Below are 17,164 nucleotides of genomic sequence, written 5' to 3' on the forward strand. Positions count from 1 at the left end.
GCGCCAATATGTACAGATGTTTCTGACCGTTTACCATCAGTTGGCCCAATAATATCTCTTGAGGACTCCAAGCTACTCCAACACGAATAGTGACAGCTTTTCTTATGATGTTTTCTTCAACCGCCTAACACGAGATGAATTATAAACCTTCGTTTTATATGCTTTTTTATTTCTCTTTGATGATTAGTATCTTTGTAACTTAGTATGTTGTTTGTGATAAACCTACATACATCTAAAATAAGCACAAGCAAACATACTCTATAATACTTCCTTAAATTTGAACCTGCAATCTTCGGGTAAGATTCATTCTAATCAATTGGCTAACTCGTATCAAGTCAAAATATCTTATCTATCTAATATTAATAGAAAAGCTCAATAATTTTTATTACCCTTAAAATTGGCTACCAGCTTAGCGAGTTGGTTAATAAATAAAAACTTATTACAAATTCCCTGTTAGGGATAGGCCCTGTTAAATATATAATTTACTAAATGTAAAATGATCCAACAATTATATTAATTCACAACGATAAAAGTCAACAAAAAGGTCCTATAATAACAACAAAGCCATTTAACTTATCGCGTTAATTCGTAAAAAAGGATGAAATAACACAAAAAAAAAAGAACTATGAAACAGCCATTACAATCTGATAAATCCTTTTCCCGACGGGAAAGTTAAAAGGGAATGAACGTTTCATTAGCGTGTCTTCTCTAAGCGCAAATACATTTGGCTGGTTTTTTTTTGCTTTTGTTCATTGCCTTTAAAAATAATTTAAAAGCTAGCTAGGAGAACCGAGTTTCCTCCGCCGGTTGTTCTAAGGTCTGAGATGGCTATTTCCAAACGGTAGTTTTTTTGACGATGAATAAGTAAGTGTAATGCTTTTATATTTAATAAAAAATGTTTTGACAATGTCATAACATAGGTATTACACGGCTTAACCCAGAATAGACAAGTTTTTGACGACGCTGTATTAAAATATTGAGTAAAAAAACAATTACGTTCTGTTACGTCCCTAATCGTTATATATATATAATGAAGACATGCAACTATCGATTGACTAGTCGAATTGCTATTAAGCTACGGACCTGGTTTCTGTCCGCCTGTCTAAACTAGCAACAAGATTAACTCCTGAATTTATTTTCCGCCAGACCCTTTGAAGATCCTTCGCAAATGCGTGTAGCAGAAGTGATATAAAAAAATGATAATTATAATATAAATGATTTTAAACAAACATTAGCGTCAATGACTTTTGTTGTTTTTTTTTTCATAACATAGTATGAAACTATATATAGCATTAATTATTCAATTATCATTGTAAATGTTTAATGTTCGAGTTTACACGCAGATCCAGACAAACTGAAACAATTATCAATATCTGCACATCCACCTAATCTAAGCGCGTCTCGCTCTAACCAAGTGTCGCCTGCAAACTTGAAGTGGACCACGGGGTGAGCAAGTCTATAACAGGAATGTCGATCTACGCTATAAAGAAAAAGAACGCTTATAAACGAGATACATAAAGATTATATCTATTATATTTTTAAAGAGTTACCGTGTAACATATAAATATATGTTTTATTAATAAAATATTCACAGTTTTATTACAGAGAGGCAAATATGTGCTAGTTATATACATATATATGTAAAATATTATATATAATATAAATAAGGTAATTATTACGTAGTAATACTAAGGCCTCCTGTCTCTCTCCTGTCCTCTCGAGGTGAGGGCTTGGAGCATATTCCACCACTCTGTTTCAATGAGGGCATGGCCCCTGCAAATCTGCCATATGTATCAAATTTATTATAGATAGTCACATTATTGTTTTCTAAATTCAATTGCTATTCGACTATTTGCGAGATGAATAAACACAAGCATATGAAAATTAATTGGTGCTTTCCCGGGTTCGAACCCGAAATCTTCTGTTAGTTTCACGTGTTCTTAACTTTTTGCCATCTCAGTCATATACATATAATTATATAGATATAATTTAATTTGTTAAGAATACGAATGTATTAAAGTCATAAAATATTAAAATATGCAAAACTCGGGACTCGGGACGCTAAAGTCAGCGGAGAGAGAGAATATAATTTTTCTATTTATTGATTACGCTACAAACAATTTTTATATACAACACACTAAAACACAATTGGTCTGAGTGAGGTGTTAGGTACTCTATGTGATTTTCCGGACAACGTGTTTGCAATATTTCACTATGGTCGGTTCAGTAGTTAAGTGAAACGTGAAAGCGTAACATACAAACAAACACACTTTCGCATTTATAACATTAGTATGGCTTGTACACAGTAATAAAATAAAGACAACCTTTGCGTAGATTTGAAGGTTTATAAATATTTATATCATATGCAATTTTTTTTTCTTTTTTCTGGCGTATATCTACGCCATTTGAGCGTAAAATATTCTGCCAATGTCACGTATAAAATAGACGACACATTTGATATGAGATTATTCGGTTTCAAATTTTGAATCGTTTAATGATGATGAGTGAACATATGCAATTTATTAAGTTCGTATGTTACACCTTTTTTATGAAGTAGGTTGCCGTGTTGTCAAATAAGCCACTGACACGCGCTTATTAAATCGGATTAATTAAATCATATTACAATATAATTATAATATATTTATAATAGTCAATTCAAGCATGCCAAGTCAAGTCAAAAAAATGTTTTAAATATATCCTTAGTGCTGTGGGAAATATTACCTATTCCTTAAATACACAAAATCCTACGAGTATACATTAATACCAGTATATAGTTAACACAAGGCAATATTTTGAAATCACAGACAGACATAACACTTTATTTATTTGTAGATGTTTCTGCAAGCTAGCTTTTCAGAAAAGTGGTCTATCAGTCACAAATCCACAATTTGTGTATATTACTTGATATTATTGTAAACTCGTTTTTTTATTCTTGTTTTATCAATTATATTCCTTAGATTTCGTGTAAATACAACAAAAAAAGAAAAATCGAAAAATAATTCCTTCATTTTTTCCCACTCGTGCTTAATATGAAAAAAACTTATTTAAATTTGGAAGTCAGTTTTACTTCATTTGTTTTTTTTTGTTATAATACAGGACTGTTTATATATTACTAAATGAACCCAGTACAAGCAGTAATCCGTACACGTGCTCTGCTGCCGTGAAGCCAATTTCTTGGTAAACTATTACGCGGTTAAACCCACTGCTTTCTAAACCCAGTTTGTTTTAATTCCAGTCTTTAAATGCGGTGACCACCATCTCTCCTACAAGAAGATCATAGAACATTAAAGAATAAAGAAAATAATTACTTTATATATATAATAATATAAATTACGCATTAATAGAATAATATTTATTCTAACTTGTTGTATTACAATTTACTCATTTATAGTAATATTTTTTTGTTAGTTATTGTTTGGTATACTTTGTTAGAACGCGCTTAATTCAGTCCGATTTGACAAAAATATTTTTTGCGTAACCCATGAGAACGAAGCAGTAACGTTTAACAAATTACACGAAGCATCTAGTTACGTAGCAATATGTACATATTCCTCATTTATCCAAGCCATACCATAGTTTTAATATAACTTACCCCAAACTACTAATAAATAGATTACCAAATTAATGTCCCATTCGGTGATATACAAAGCTGCGACGTAAAGTTCTCGATGTACCAAGTTCGCCCTTCAAAGAACCAAAATCCATTAATATAAATTGTCACTCAAAGACACAAGTTTGAAATACAAGTATTTCCGAACATGATTGATGCCGAAGCTTCTAATATTTCCATGCGCTGAATAGTGTTATCACACACTGTATAGATATACCCCATGTCCTGTATCATATACATCTTTATTTGGTAGTATTATACCGTTGCTGTCTTTTTTTTTCATGCGATGATTTTTTTCATAGTCGAGAAAGTTTTTGCTGAATATGTATTTTTTATAAGTAGTTTTAATTATAATATAAATATTTAAGCGTTCCACGGCTTAATAAAAAAAAATGATGAAACAACCGATCGAGAATACCTTTTTGAGTAATTTTCCATTTAAATTTATTTCGTTTATTTTCAAAACAGCTCAAACGATTCGGCTCAAATTTTGTATTTAGATAAGGTTTTGGTTTATAAGTTTATCTAGTTAGGTGTCTATCCTGAAAAAAGATTTTATTCAAAAAAAATCTCTTTACTTTAAACAAGAATAGCAAGTCCTTTCTAATTGGTTAACTACGTTTCCATCCACATCATAGTATTTTAAGCAAACTAACTATAAAATTTATTACGATTGAATCATTTTTTTTTAATATTTTGTTTTATAATTTTAAACTCGACTCAATTATGCCTTGCTTTAGTCGATTAACTTCTTAGATGCATTTCCCCCTAGATTGATTTTATGTCTTGGAATTCTAACCAGTGACCGGTTTTCTAAGCATTGTTGAAAAGAAATTGAAATCCATTAAAGACAAAAGAGCCATTGAGTAAGAATGAATTCTAAACTCACTGCTGAACGCTATCGTGTAACAGTAACAGTAACAGCCTATAAATGTCCCACTGCTGGGCTAAAGCCTCCTCTCCCTTTTGAAGAGAAGGTTTGGAGCTTATTCCACCACGCTGCTCCAATGCGGGTTGGTAGAATACATATGTGGCAGAATTTCAATGAAATTAGACACATGCAGGTTTCCTTACGAGGTTTTCTTCACCGTCAAGCGCGAGATGAATTATAAAGACAAATTAAGCACATGAAAATTCAGTGGTGCTTGCCTGGGTTTGAACCCACGATCATCGATTAAGATTCAAGCGTTCTAACCACTATTCCATCTCGGCTATCCATCCAGCACCTTTCGCTACTAAAGCATGGCATTTATCACGCTCGGCAGCGAAAGGTCTCCGCCGATTAAAGTCGCCAGGGAAAGGCGTTGAGGCCCCCAAGCGGCACACTCCATCAGAGTGTGGCATGCCGTGTCCGTAGGCGCACCACACTCGCGGCAGGAGGGCGTTACCTCAGGTTGCAGGTACTTACCGAAGCACCCATGTCCAGTAAGCACCTGAGTCAGTCTGAAGGTCAGTGTACCGCCTTTTCTCGTTACCCAGCGACTCAAATGGGGGCGGATCGCCTCCACTGTCGCCATGCCTGCTGATGGGGACCTCTGATCCTCCTCCCACCTGCGAATCAGGGCTTTCTGGGCGAGAGTCCTGATTCGCAGCACCTCCTCCAACCCTGGATGGCCTAGAGGACTACCCGGTCCTGGAGGTATGCCCCCAACAGTCTCCTGAGATAGGAAGGCACCCCGTGGTATCGGAGTGCCTCCCCAATAGTCTCGAAAGGAAGACTATTGAAGGCGTTCGCAACATCTATCGATACTGCCAGAACTACGTCCCCTCGGGCCACCGCATCCGTGGTCCGGGTTTTCAGGGCGTCCAGGGCGTCGATAGTTGATCGACCCGCCCTGAACCCGTACTGAGCCTCTGACAGACCCGGCCCCACCTCGTCGAGGTGCTGAATAAGACGGGCAGCGAGAATTTTTTCGAAGTTTGAAAATTTGCCCGTCTCGTTCAGCAGCACAATCGGACTGTATGCCGAGGAAGAATCTGGCGGTCGACCTTGCTTTGGCAACAGGACCAACTTTCCCTCTTTCCAAGGCTTCGGAAACTGCCCGCTGCACAGACATTGGTCGAACAGCTCCCGAAGCCTTAAGCCTAGGTATTCCAGAGAGTCACATAGAACACGCCCTGGAATCCAGTCTGGGTCAAGGCCACCTCGGCCACGGTATGCGTATTGAAGCAGCGCTAAGGGCGCTGCTCCAATACGTATACCTTGGCCGAGCTCCACCGTACGAGGAGGCGACCGACATCTGATATCTTCTTCACCGCTGTGAGAGGACAGGTGACGCAGACCATTCCCATATATCCGGGACCACGCTGCAACACTCCTCATCTGACTGAGTCAAGGGAGCAGTTCCCTGCACGATGCTATATCTGACCCTGTGCTGTGCTGTTACACACATTATATTGTGTATATTTTGATATTAATATAGTAATAAATAAAGTTTATCCTAATTATTTATTATAGACCATCATTTCGAAAGCGTTGTGTTCGTAAGTGTTGCATATTAATGGTAGACAAACCTCGTATTTATTCCATTAATTAATTGCATTTTGATATTTGACCTGAATTTAAAACGCATTAGTATTACAAGTTTGACAATAAATGTTTTTTAAGATTATTAAAGCGATCATGTCAAATAAATTCAACATAAAGGTATATAAGTGTATATATAATATATTATATATATATATATAATATTTATTATATATAATATATATTATAATTTAAATATCTAAATGTGTTTAAATTTATAAATACAAACCTACATGATTAGCGTAGTCGTCAAGCCACTCGCTGAGTCAAATGTTCTTTCGATGTTTTATAGAATATTTATATACAGTATTCATGAACATAACCTTTTAAAGCTTTTCACCCAATAGCTATAATGATAAGGGTGACGAGAAATAACGGTTCAGGCTATTTATAAACTGCTTTGAAAAGGAAGGTACCAATTATCGTGTTATCGATTTTCTTAAGAAGTATATATTTATTTGATATTTTTTTGAGATATATGCAAGGGATTTAGTTTAAATCATAATTATATATTCATTCGGAAAACATATAAAGCCTGAAGAGTCACTCTTTTTCCGGTCGAATCGGAATGAGAGTGACTGAGTACAGAAGGCACCTGTGTTTGCGCACATACTTGTGCACTATTATATGTTCTGCACAGTAGGCTAGTCTCCTTTGAGATTCGAATCTTCGGAAAATAATTTAACAACACGCATACAACGATATATTGTTACACAGTTATAATTGTAAATAATTTTCGTTTTACAACATCGCAATGTTTTATTTGCTAATGATAGTGGATCATTAATAAAACATTGCGAAGTTAGAAAACAAAGTTGCTCAAAGTTTACACTAAAAGTTTCTTATCATTTTGTTAAACGAATCGATATTAAACACGATTGAATAATAAAAATCTTAAGCCGATAACTTTCGATTATGTAAAACGAATAAGTGAAACGAGTTCTCAAATATTATTAGCCTTGGTATTTTTAACTTACTTAGAAAGCATATGTGAATAAATACAGTTATACATCTTGCATCCTCTTTTAAACCACAGTGTTTGCAATTTTAAGGTCATATTCACAGGGAATGGATTCAGCGAACTTAAGAGATATAAATTCCTCGAAACAGCGACTAATTTCCAAGCCTAATGGTCTAGTGGTTAGAACACCTGAATTCTATGAGAAGGCTATAAGACCCCGACACTACAATAAGCGCTACTGAATTTTCATGTCCTTAATTTCTGTATTTATAATTCATCTATGTATCAACCAATCCACATTGAAGCAGCGTGGTGGAATTAGCTTCTAATCTTCTCATCAAAGGAATGGAGGACCTAACTCAGCTTTATAATATCTAGATGACGTCATTTTTATAGCCGCTTTTGACAAAAAGGTTCCAAATACAACGAAAATAGCGTCAATAAGTCGCCAAAATATTCTGAGATGTAATTATTAAAATATATTCATGTATATACCATACCAATAGTGTTTTGTATAAATACGCAATAACTCTTAAAGTATACGGGAATTTTTTTATATTGCGTATATTCTATGTATTTCTATACAAAGAACACCTAACGTTAACGTTGAAGTGTGTGACGTAAATATTATACTCGTAAATGTTGTAAAGCGAATTTTATTTTTTTCTTTATTTTTCTGGGATTCCATAAAGGGTATCCTTTTAAGAATCGTTGAATATAGCACGTCCAAATCGAATGAATGTTTCTGACTTTCATTATCCTCACTCTAATATCATGAAATAAAATTCATTCCCTGAATATAAATGCGATACGCAATCCTCACGCTGAGTTCAGAAAAAAAATGTATAAAATTATTTTTTATTTTAATTAATGTATAGTATTATAAGGATGTATTGCATTGTATTTTTGTCTCTTTCTGTTGTCTTTTTTACACGCATACTCTAACATTTGTACTATTTTTAAGTGGAAACTTTATTGGTTTATGATTTAGTAATAATTCCTTAATTCTATGTAATAACACACTGTATGTTTCCCAAATATAAATAAAATAAAATAAAATAAAATGTTTAAAATTTTTTTTTTGTTTTATATCAAAAGCGGAGATTGGTCAGTGAGTAGAGAACACGTGAATCTTAACCGACGATTGCAGGTTCAAGTCGGTCAAGAATCAATAAGTTTTCAAGTGCTGAGTTTGTGTACTCAGGAGCTTAGTAAGCTCAAGCTAAATAAAATAGAAATAAAAAAATAAAAATAGAAATAAAAAATCAATGCGTCATTTAGAAATAAAACACTTTTGATTTAGTTTCGTTTAATTGTTGATGAAACAGCGGGATTGACGGACAGATATGTAGAATAGAATAGAATAGAATATGCTTTATTGTACACCAAAATAGTTACAGAACCATTTTACAAACATAAAAAAAACATTTAAAAAAATCTATTTATGTACAAAAGGCGGTCTTATCGATCGAGAACGATCTCTTCCAGACAACCTTTGATTGAAGGACATGAAATAAATTATATGTAATATATCGACAATTGAAGAATTCGTAAAAATAAAAAAATTAGATAATTATTTATTATGTCACGTGATCAGGGATTCCCGGAAAAAAGATGGTAATCCCTTGTTGTTCAAATGCGAATCGTATGCACTTGTGTAAGAACAAACTCGAAACTCACCGCAAGTATACGGTCGTGATATGTCAGAAACTGAATACGATTATTTTAATATTTATATGTTACACGTATCAAAATTGCGTATCAATGTTCGTCGGTTTTCAACATTTTTCGATTGAGATACTATGTATGATCTTACAATAGCAATAGTACTTACTGCAGGTAACAAATTGCGATAAAATTGAATGCAATGATACAATGGAGAGATAACGATGCAATTATTTTTAAAATATGCTGATACATAATTTCACGATAGTTTGACAGTCCTCGGTAGTATAGTGGTAAGTATCCCCGCCTGTCACGCGGGAGACCGGGGTTCGATTCCCCGCCGGGGAGATGCAATATTTTGCGGCTTTTTGTTTCTTTATTGGGCATATCAAGTTGATTTCAGTAATGGGTGTATTTATGATAACTTTATAAACCTCGATAGTATAGTGGTAACTATCCCCGCCTATCACGCGGGAGACCGGGTTTCGATTCCCGCCGGGGAGATCCTTTTTTAGGCTGTTTTACATAATCTGTACATAATCTTTAAAATATTTTATTATTATTAACACATACGCTTAACAGGATTCATAAGAATACTTAAAGCTCACGAATTATTACTATATTTTCTATGAATATTTATATTGTGTCATCATCGGGTCAACTGATAGTCTGGTGCAAAGTGATAACTACCGCGTTTCAATATTTACAGCACTTTACGCACCGTCAAATACATTTGCATAGAACATACACACAAATAAAAAAAAAACTTATCTACAAACACGAGAAACGCATACAATTATATTTAAAATAATCGTATAATACTCTGCCTTGGACCTTGGACTTTCGGTATTCCATTATGGGACCCTATCAGCAAGACTAAAATAATGCTCCTTCAAAACATCCTGCATACTATCGCGAATGGTTCCCGAGAAACGATGATATACACGAATACCTCAATGTTCCAACTGTCCAGTTCAAAATAGAGGGCCTTAAAAAGAGACACAAATCGCCTACCAGTCCATCCCAGTCGCAGTCCGACTTGTAAAACATACCTTAAGCGTGAAAAGATACAAAGGGAAGGATATTTTGAATAAGGCAAAAAAGACTCTTTGTCTTCGAGTCCTCTTACAACCAACAAATCTGCTTACAGACTTGCGACAGATAAAAAATACAAATAAATAAACGTCGAGTTTTAACCTGTACTTAATAATTTTGACCTCATTTTATGTATGCAATAAAACCTTTTTTTTTGTGTATAATCCTCGATTTATATAATATCTCATTAAATCTATATCTATCTAATATTATAAATGCGAAAGCAACTTTGTCTGTCTGTTACGCTTTCACGCCTGAATCACTGAATCGATTTTGATGAAATTCATTATAAAGCAAGCTCAAACCCGGAGGAAGGACATAGACACCTTTTTTATATATAGCTTCTTCCCCCAAAAAGCGGACGAAGCCGCGAGCAAACACTAGTATTAAATATAAAATATATATTTTAGCCTAAATTCATTTAAAATTATACGCTTTGTTGTGAAAGTTTTATTTATGTAGGTTTTGTTTTAGCTAATATCACAAAAAAAAAATATTAAAAAATTACACTCTCACATTTATATGGTTAGATAGCATGAAGATTGTCCAGTTTTGAATAATTTAGGTTAATTAATCTATAATAATACGGAATTTTTTTGTACGGCTCATAATACATTTTATTCGTAGACATTTTATAATTTTAGAGTCGTCACATTGATTTAAGTTGCTTTTATAAAGTAATTAAAATTACTACAGACTGCTGAACGCATCAGTAACAGCCTGTTAATGTCCCACTGCTGGGCTAAGGCCTCCTCTCCCTTTTTGGGGAGAAGGTTTGGAGCATATTCCACCATGCTGCTCCAATGCGGGTTGGTGGAATACACATGTGGCAGAATTTCGATGAAATTAGACACATGCAGGTTTCCTCACGATGTTTTCCTTCACCGAAAAGCACGAGATGAATTATAAACAGAAATTAAGCACATGAAAATTCAGAGGTGCTTGCCCGGGTTTGAACCCACGTTCATCGGTTAAGATTCACGCGTTCTTACCACTGGGCCATCTCGACGTTGGCTGAACGCATACACACATATAAATTTTATATAACTGTAAATTATCATATCATATCATAAAGACCAGGTCTCTCCACACGACTATTTCTATTATTCTATTCTTATATTCACTAAGCTAACCCATCGTGGTCCTCCTGTCCGATTTCAATTGCGCAGGAGATATTAAACTGCACAAGTATGTACGCAAACATGTATGCAGACGATTAATCCTGATTACCGCAGTGTTCAAGTGCAGGACCAACGGCTTTACATGCTTTCTGAAGCACGGGAGTGCACTCGTCCCGACTTCGAGACTCCGGGATGCTACCTAAAAAATTTTCAACAGAAAAACCCAATAACTTTTTATGTTACTTCGGGATCTACAGCCTTTTATCTAGCTACTAGAAGAGTCGATCAACATAGTAATAACACAGTTATAATTTTTTATAAAATCTTGTTAAAGAATAAATTAGTTTTCATTTTCTGTTTCAAACCTTATATGTAAAGAAAAATTCAGTCACACGTGCTGGTGCAACGCAACCATTAATATTCCAATACTTATCAGACCTAAAATATATGAGGAATTTTTAATTTGGCTGCAGTTCTCGATATATTGAACCAATATGGCTCAGTAGCTAGAACTCGTGAATTATATTCATGGTTCACGCCCGGGCGCCATGGAGTTTACATATGCTTAATTTGTATTTATAATTCATCTTGTGTTTGGTGATTAAGAGAACATCGTGAGGAAAACCCCCAGTGTCCCATGAATTCGTACTGTAAGCATACTAAAAAACATTGTATTTCAGTTGCATAAGTACGTAATAGTTAGTGTTCTTCCTTCGAATTCTGAATTACTGAAGACAGAAGGAGACAAATAGGTATGTAAGCGAACGAAGGATGAACATCCTAGATGTAATGTTTTATATCTAGACAAATAAAAGATAATTGTATAAGCTATTTTTATAATTAAAAGATTGCTTTTTTATGTGTACATGTATTTTTATTTTATTTTTAAGATAAGTACTGCAATGGAAAGAATAAATCGTCTTGTAAGTCACTTTATTTATCACAATTTAACGACCACTAAAATGTAAAGAAAAGTGAATTTACAATCGCGTGCGGTGGATATGTGTACGTAGCTATGTAAATAGCTGTTACTTAATATAGATTGATGTTCGTGTATCATCAAGAATATCACTTTCATGATCAGCGCGCGAGACAGCACCAATTACGTTTTGAAAGTATAAGTAATCACACGACGCGGCTTCGCTCGTGAGTTACAATAGTGTTATGAGTGATGCATATGCTTAATCCAATTTATTAGTAACAGCCTTTGAATGTCCCACTGCTGGACTAAGGCCTCTTCTCCCTTTTTGAGGAGAAGGTTTGGAGCTTATTCCAAGATGCTGCTCCAAGCACATGAAAATTCAATAGTGCTTGCCCGGGTTTGAACCCACGATCATCGGTTAAGATTCACGCGTTCTAACCACTAGGCCATCTCGGCTTTAGATAATTAAATTATAATATTATACCTATAATAATATACACTTATTATATATTAATATATTCTTACCACTGGGCCATCTCAGCTTAGTTAATCAAATTTGTATGTGATCAAAATTTCTACTATACACATGCTTATAAGAATGATACAATACACAAGATATAATAGTATAGTACAGTAACAGCCTGCAAATGTCCCACTGCTGGGCTAAGGCCTCCTCTCCCTTTTTGAGGAGAAGGTTTGGAGCTTATTCCACCACGCTGCTCCAAAGCGGGTTGGTGGAATACACATGTGGCAGAATTTCGATGAAATTAGACACATGCAGGTTTCTCACGATGTTTTCCTTCACCGAAAAGCACTCTCGTACTTTATTTTTAATAATTATAAACAGAAATTAAGCACATGTAAATTCAGAGGTGCTTGCCCGGGTTTGAACCCACGTTCATCGGTTAAGATTCATGCGTTCTTACCACTGGGCCATCTCGACTTACTAATAACTAAGATATAATAGTATTAATAGCTTATAAGAATGATGAATACACATGCTTAGAAAATGAACGAGTCGGTAAAATAAGCAGCGCGTCCATTAATATCAAAATATGAATTCCACTCTACGAGTACATTATTTTCATTTGACTTTATTGAATAAAACACTAAGGCCACTCTCAACGACACGATTCGTTCCATTTTTATTAAAAGAATACAACTATAGGCCTTACTTATATATATTGCTTAGTGGATTTTTAGTTTAACACTGATTTTACTCTTTCTGTCATTATTTATTTGACATTACTAGTAGTAGGGCTTTGTGCAAACTCTTCTGGGTAGGTACCACCCACTCGTCAGATATTTTACCGCAAAACAGCAGTACTTGGTATTGTTGTGTTCCGGCTTGAAGGGTAAGTGAGCCAGTAATTACAGCCACAAGGGACATATTTTAGTTCCCAAGGTTGGTGGCGCTTTGCTGATGTAAGCGATGGTTGACATTTCTTACAATGCCAACGTCTATGGGCGTTGGTGACCACTTACCATAAGATGGCCCATATGATCGTCTGCCTACATATGCAATAAAAAAATCGAAAAAAAGGATCCGATGATTCTAAACGTTTTATGATTCGTTTATATGTAAGATTGTATATTTATAAAAAAAATACATTATCATGTTCGAAATTATCCGTGTTAAAATGGTTTATTTAAATTATCGAGAAGAATATAATAATTAGAAATAATGGATATTCAAAATTTGTTATTACATCTATATAAATAAAAACGAATGTCTGTTTGTTCTCTATGCGTTTCGAAGCCATTAATTCGATTCTGATCAAGTTTGCTGGTTTCTTCTGTGGTATGCCCGCGAGAATAGCTAGCTCAATAAACATTTTTTTTTGTCTTTCATTATAAACAACTTATGAAGACGATTTTTTTTCCGTACGAAACCGGGCCGGGTAGATAGTATTTAATAAATTTGAGTCTATATCTGTTTCGACGATATACGATTCAAATATTATACATTTCATTGATTTAATTGCAACCCTCGTTAGCTCACGTTTGCGTTTGTGGAACAATGGACTAGATAACTAAGCGTAGTTATTTGAATATTATCAACAAAATACTAGTAAAATTTGGTTTGTACTTCTATGAAACGTGTGTCAGCGTTACATATTAGCCCAAAATACATTTGAATAATTAATGTTCACCTATTGCCTCAAGATATGTATCGCTATATATATCTAAAAAAAGAGAAACCTTGATTATAGACTAACCGAACAATTTTGATCTACTTTCTATATTGCTGTTTTTTTTCATTGAAAAAATATATATAACTGAGTAAGATAATTGGGCTACCTGATGATGAGTGCTGTCTGGTCCTGAGGATGAGTGTTGATGTTTGGCTATATTGATGAGTTGCTAATAATCAAGATCAATAAACCAAGATGGCGCAATGGCTAAACGTGAATATTAACCAAAGATTATAATACAGCACCACTAACTTATCGTGTAATTAATATGAATTTATAATTCATCTCGTGCTCGGCGTTAAATGAAAACTATTGTGAAAATAATTGTGTTCGTGTGTCAGATAAAATTCTGCCACATGTTGGAATGGTGGAATATGTTTCAAGCCTTTTCCTCAAGAAAAGAGTATTGTCAACAAACAAATATACTATTAGTATAATATCTGTATATATCAAATACGGTTTATATTTTGCTTAACATATATTGTAATTATCGCCTGTGGGCTTATATAATTGGATATATAATTGGTCTAATTACAACCGGATATTAACTGAACTAAGCAATGACCTTAATCACCGTAAACACTTAAGATGAAGTTTTTTATAAATATATGGAAAAGTTTCATCGAAAAACAAATGCCTACGCATTCTATATTCTTGACAAAAATAAAAGGAAGATATAAAAAACATAAAAGTCACATGGTAGTGAAGATGCTAAACATTGTAATGTCACTTTCTCATTTATAAAGGATATAAAGATATTCAAATTGAAGGCGCATGTCCTTATTTATACAAAAAAAACATTGCATGAATAACAAGGTGATTGACCTCAAAACCTCTTCAGGTCAAGATGCAAAGAGTGATCCTCATTCGCCTGTCAAACTGCGCACACTCGTTTAAATAAACACGACAATTTTATTGTTCAAATTCTAAATGTACTTTATTCCAATAGGATTCTTAATGTCACAATACCTCACGTCATATGAACTTTCTTCAATATCATTTTTAAAATAAATGAAATTCAAATTCCTTTATTCATTTGCTTATTAATGGTTAAGGTAAAATCTTGGTGGTTAGGCTTTCCTCAAGCTAGGATAGGCACCAGACACTCATCACATATTCTACCACCACACAGCTACATTTAGTATTCCTGTGTACCGGTTTAAAGAGTGAGTGAGCTAGTGTAACTACAGGCACAAGAAAAGCTCTTTCAACATAAATATCTACGGGTGACTACTAATTAGGTGGCTCAATCGCCAATCTGCCTGACTATTCTAAATTTAAAAAAATCTATCGCCGGTTCGGAATTAAAAATATTCTGGCCTAAAAATAGCCGCAGAAATATAATCAGGCTTTTTATGTTTATTGGAAAATTCATCTATGAACTCAGTAATTGAATATAAACCTTTTGCACAACGTTACTTTAATTTCGCAACAGAGGCACTGCCAACACTTTGAGTACCTAATAAGCTTGTGCCCGTCCCTTGTAATATTAATATTTTTTCAAATATTCATTTTCGTCAATGAAAGTAAAATGACAATTTATTATTTTCGCTCTGCAGCAATTTCATTTATATATTAATTCACATCTACACAGGCAAAGACTTATTCAAACGCCCAACTCGCACACACATTCAAATATTACATAAGTAGGCTCAATCCTATTAAACTATTTTGTTATTTTATAAATCAGTAAGTGCCTACTAGGTAATAATCAACCTAGTTAAGCAGTGCTCTGAATGCATTAAAAACTTATGATTTTTTACCGTAAAAAGTAGGATTCATTATAATCATATAAATTTATATAATTCTCATGTTTCAATAAAATTTAGCTGGTTCATGTTCTGTGTCATAATTTTTTGGAAGATATAAAGTTTTAAGTTGTATTTGTTGTATCGATATAAAAAAAACAAAACATCAGACCATTAATATTTTTAAAGAATAAAAAAATAATATATTTTTTAACTTCCAATACAAAACATTTAACAAAATTATAATTAACCCAAAAAAACTTAATTCAAGCAGTTAACGTCCAAATCCCTCTGCTGCACGTGTCTTGATCCAAACAGCGAGTTATTATCTCGACTTCCACATGGCAATTAAACCACAACATACGCTATTTCCATTTCAATATTATAACAGTAATCGTTGAATAAATTAATGCCAATTAAAAACCAAAACCATGTCTCTATTACTTTTTGACGTGAAACGTCTTTCATTTCGATAATTTGCAAAAACTAAATCTAATAAAATATCACCACGAGATCGCTTATTCCTTTGGAAGTATAACACCAACCGGAATTACTTAATTTCAAATATTTAGGGGGTAGAAGTCATTCGGCCTATGACGATGTTATCGAGCGCAGCACGACCAAAACAAAACTAAATTTACCATCGCGTGCTTTATTTTTTTGTTTCGCTCTATTAATTACGACTTTCTGACACAAAATGTACATATTATGCAATGAGGTCTAACGTTATTCTTACTTTGAAATGGTATATTATAATTATATTGTATCTTTGTTTTGGCTATCATAGTATAACATTATTAAGTATATTTGATATATGGACATATATCAAAATTCAAAATTCTTACTTATTAATTGTTATTTTTTATATTAAAAACAGCAATAGCCGAGATGGACCAGTGGTAAAAACGCGTGATTCTTAACCGATGATGGTGTCCAAGCGCGGGCAAGCACCAATGCTGAAGCAGCGTGGTGGAATAAGCTCAAACCTACTCCTCAAAAAGGGAAAGGAGGCCTTAGCCGAGCAGTGAGACATTCACAGGCTGTATTGTTGTATTGTATATAATAAATAAAATACCTTAGTTACCAAAGTTGATGGCGCATTGGTGATGTAACGTATAGTTAATTGTTTTATAGTGTCAGTGTCGGCGACTATTTACTATCAGATGACACATTTGCCAGTATTTTATATATTTTTAATAAAAAACAAATAACTAATACAGTTACAGTCAGTCTTTATGTCGCAATGTATTTTTATAAAACGACGTAAAATTTCGTGGACAGTTTCGTTTCTTGTTCCGATTTAACCGGTTTGATCTTCTG

General features: G+C 34.0%; 1 protein-coding gene and 1 non-coding gene across 2 annotated transcripts in view; one reads left to right on the plus strand and one right to left on the minus strand.

Moving 5' to 3' along the window:
- LOC126772085 (uncharacterized) overlaps positions 1-17,164 on the minus strand; it is a 49,323-nt gene that overhangs the window by 28,733 nt on the left and 3,426 nt on the right. The window lies entirely within an intron of this gene.
- Trnad-guc (transfer RNA aspartic acid (anticodon GUC)) lies at positions 9,040-9,111 on the plus strand. Its single transcript has one exon. It is a non-coding gene; the product is annotated as a tRNA-Asp (tRNA).

Source organism: Nymphalis io, chromosome 11, assembly GCF_905147045.1.
Source record: "Nymphalis io chromosome 11, ilAglIoxx1.1, whole genome shotgun sequence".
Lineage (NCBI taxonomy): Eukaryota > Metazoa > Arthropoda > Insecta > Lepidoptera > Nymphalidae > Nymphalis > Nymphalis io.